At 35.7% G+C, this 4,158-nt stretch overlaps 1 long non-coding RNA gene across 1 annotated transcript in view; it reads left to right on the top strand.

Moving 5' to 3' along the window:
- Positions 1-2,730: 2,730 nt before the first annotated feature.
- LOC128248102 (uncharacterized) overlaps positions 2,731-4,158 on the top strand; it is a 42,846-nt gene continuing 41,418 nt past the window's right edge. The window contains exon 1 of the long non-coding RNA XR_008264368.1: positions 2,731-2,803. This is a non-coding gene — a long non-coding RNA (uncharacterized LOC128248102). The remainder of the gene's footprint in view (positions 2,804-4,158) is intronic.

Genomic DNA, 4,158 nt, shown 5'->3' with positions numbered 1-4,158 from the left:
TATATATATATACATATACATACATACATACATACATACATACATATATAAACCTATAAATATAAACCTATAAATATATATGCACTTAGGGATATTTTCAACATCGAATTATGTGTGTATGTGTGTACGTGTGTGTGCCTGTGCCTGTGTGTGTGCGGATGTTTCGTTTTATTTTATTAGTAGAAGCAGTTTTAAATTATCTTGAAGTACTCCTCAATAAATTTAGTAGAATACAAATGTATTATTCTGTAATGTCAACAGTACTGATAGTTAAGTCAATTTCATGCAGCTTAGTCATAACGTTCATTCGAATGCAGTATTTTCTTTCTTTCTGTTTTTCCTTTCGTTCTTTCGTTCTTTCTTTCTTTCGTTCTTTCGTTCTTTCTTTCTTTCTTTCTTTCTTTCTTTATTTCTTTCTTTCTTTCTTTCTTTCTTTCTTTCTTTCTTTCATTTTCATATTAGAAATAGAAATTGGAGGACCAATACATTTCTAATAGAATACTTACTTTCAAACTGGCGAGTGCTCTAGTCGACTGTGTTTGATGATGTTTGGCGTGTCCTTCACCCAAGGAATGGTGTCGCAATGTGTTCGTTAGTGTCTATATCATTTAAGGCCTCGGTTGCAGAATGTGGGTACTTTAACATACTGCCATTGCTGTCTATTTTAATATCATCTGGTGTATGGCTAAACCTATTGCCCCTCCACCGGTTTATATGCCCCTTGAAGGGGAATTGTAGAGGTAGCAGGTGAGGGTTCCTCTGGCATATATCAGATCTTTGCTGTGTATACGACCCGCGTCAATACTTCATTATAGCATTGGGTGTTTAGTTGTCTTTATTTTCATGATAAAAACAGATTTAAATTAAAGTGATGTATTACATAATACATTTAGTACTGCAGTAATCACTTAATTTTCGACATAAATAGTGTCGAAAGCGCAACGAAGTTAAGGACAACTAAGTCATATTGTATATTGTAATAAAATTCAAAAGGTTAAAAACAAAAACTTCAATAAGAATGTAGTACATTCAGAATGCTTACTTTCAAATTGGTGAGCGTTCTCGTCCGGACATTGCAGATGAGGCGAAAAGAGGAATCGCGAACATAAAGAAAGATGAAGTTCGGTAATTAGCTTTTAAATATCACCATAAGAAATGTCTTTCGTTGTTAGGTTTGTTCAAGTGTGAAAATTATTCAAAGGGACCTCTTCATTTAATCCACCTGATTGGTAAAATGTCTGCAAAATAAGATATTTCGTTACTATAGGATTGTGAACAAGTCCCGTCTTACTGGATATAAAATTCAGGATCCGTAAAGTCCGCTAGAAAGCAGACTACCGGAGCAAGTTCAAGTAAATGTAAATAATAATGTTAAACCCTTGGAAAATAACATGTGTTTTTCTTGTAACATGTTAACTTAATAGACACCAGGAGCTCTGCACACACTGAACAAGCTGAAGTACACCGAGGAACTAGATAGGCTCTGTTTCTCAGACGAGAAAGTTGTCCATGTTCAAAAACTGAACAGGGGTAAAGGACAGATGTCTCTACACAAGTCCCACTGAAATATTATGAACAAGTTCCCATATTTTGTCATGATTTGAAGCGCATGAGCAATGAATTTCATACCATGCCACCGCACGTCTTCCCCTAATGCATTTGTATCGATTAAATGGCTTACATGGAAACAATGGAGGCGCAGCTTAAATTAGAAACATTGTGGAAGGCCATACGTACTCTAGTATGATTCTGCTCATTCACACATAACCTATACGAACCTGGAGCGGATGGCCAAATATGTTCCCCATCTTGCTACCATTAACTTTGCCGTCCAAAATCTTCTAATTTTAGCCACCAGGACTACTCAGTGTAGGGTATCGGTGAGAGCGAAACCATTAAGCATGCCTACAATGCTAAGGAGTTATTGATGTCTGCTATGATTAAAAATTATGCGCAAATAGAAACAAGATAAACTAACTGACTCTTTCAGAAGCCATATTAAGCAGTAATTATATCTGATGATGATGATTTCATTAAATGACGGTCTGGTATGTACTTTAGGCAAGTAACTGATTTTGTTAAAACTTACAGAAGAGTTTTAAGTAAGGCCACACCGGAAATGCTCCAGTTACTTAACAGTGATCAAACCTTTGACAGGAAGTAGTCTAGTAAGTTTTATAATAAAACATGATATCGATTCATTTATGCTTTTCATGCCAAATCGATATAAATGCTATTATAAAAGTTACAGCATCACCATCAACCAGCGTAGATAATCACCTTCACAACATAATCGTAATTATAGTGGTGATCTTCACTTCACTTCCAATTCATATCACGATCATCATTGTCATGTCATCATCGTCAGAATCTTCACCTAGATCATCATCGTCATTGTTCTCGTTGTCGATCTCATTAACATTAAGAAGTTTATAGTAACTACAGCATTATATACTCAGCCAGTAGAAACTACGCAAGCCACATTGTAACTATGCCTGTATACACGTATAGCCATGTATATACATACAGGCATATCTTTCTTTTTACCTACATAACATAGAAAGACATATATATATATGATAACGCTTGATGTATTATGCAAATATGTAAACAAGGCGTGGCATTTTAAGGTGTCTTTTAGAGTATATAATAAAAAATAGATTCATTTAGCAATTTTTGTTGTCAACAGCGTCTGTCCAGTGGATGATGTAGAAGAAAATATGAACAAAACAGAAATGGACGTACGGACTAACAGTAACCAAATAGAAGACGATACAAATATTCATGTTCTTAGAACTAAACGGTATGTTTCAGTAATTTTATTGACCTTTGGATCTATCAGGAATTTTACAGTTTTTGAATTATTTTTCATGAAACGGATGCGTATCTTCATTGTTTGGCTCTTCTAGATTTCAATGCTATTTCGATATTTTTACAACAATTATATGGCCGTCAACTATTTTGCAATGCTTAGATAGCTCATACAGGTGATTAAAACTGTGAAATATATGAGTCCCTCAATTCTTCCGTATGTATATATTATTCCTGGATAGCTGTTATCATATCTCTTGAACCCCCTTTTTCTTGTTGAAAGTTTTCCTCCCTTGTCCAGACCTTAATCATTTCAACGTTTTAAGTCTCACCTTGTACTGCTCTTTCTTCATGCATGTGTTTCTGTTAGGTATACAATGCTGGCAGGGCTTTTCTAAAAAATGGAACGTATAATTTGAGTGATGTACAATTCATTTATTCATTCCTACCAGGTGTGTTTTTAATAATGACTTCTATCCTTATTTAATAATGAATATTCCATCGACTCGACCTCGGTCACATTTGCAACAGAATTCAACAAAGCAGTCATTGCAATAAACTCGTTCTTTCTGCTAACACAGTTTCTCTCCGTCTAATAATAATACTTGGTAAAACTGATCCCAAAGATAATACAGCGACCTGGCGGAATCGCGTGCGCGCCGGACAAAATGCTTATCGTTCTTTCGTCCGTCTTTACGTTCTGAGTACAAATTCCGCTGAGGACAAATTCTCCTTCTGCATAAATAGTATTTTAAAACGCATTACAATATATTCTTTTACTCTGTTAATTGATTCACTTATTTGACTGCGTCCATGTGGAGCACCGCCTTTAATCGAGCAAATCGACCCCAGAACGTATTCTTTGTAATTTTAGTACCTATTCTCTCATTTTCTTTTGCCGAACCGCTATGTTACAGGGACGTAAACACACCTAGATCGGTTGTCAAGCGATGATTGCGGAGAAACACAGACACAGAAATACATACTGATGATGCGGTACATGCCGATCAATCCATACCGGCCCATATATGAACACAAAAACAGGGAAAATATTCACCAATGTGAACATGAACTGCAAAAGTAGAAATCTAATCTACTGCATCAAATGCCCTAATTGTGAAGAACTGTACGTTGGCCAGACAGGTAATGCACTATCGGAACGCTCACGGGTGCATCGACAACAGATTAAAAACCCAGAAGTCCGCCAAATACCACTGAGTAACCATCTGGCAACATGTGGTCATCAAACTTTTATTATATTTCCATTCCATAAACTTTACAAGCGAAATGAAATTGAGAGAAAATGCAAAGAAAAGGACTTTATTAAGAAATTCAAACCCACTCTTG

Source organism: Octopus bimaculoides, chromosome 6, assembly GCF_001194135.2.
Source record: "Octopus bimaculoides isolate UCB-OBI-ISO-001 chromosome 6, ASM119413v2, whole genome shotgun sequence".
In the NCBI taxonomy this organism is placed as follows: domain Eukaryota; kingdom Metazoa; phylum Mollusca; class Cephalopoda; order Octopoda; family Octopodidae; genus Octopus; species Octopus bimaculoides.
Note: the sequence above shows the minus strand (reverse complement) of the source record. Positions and strands in the feature narration are given on the sequence as shown.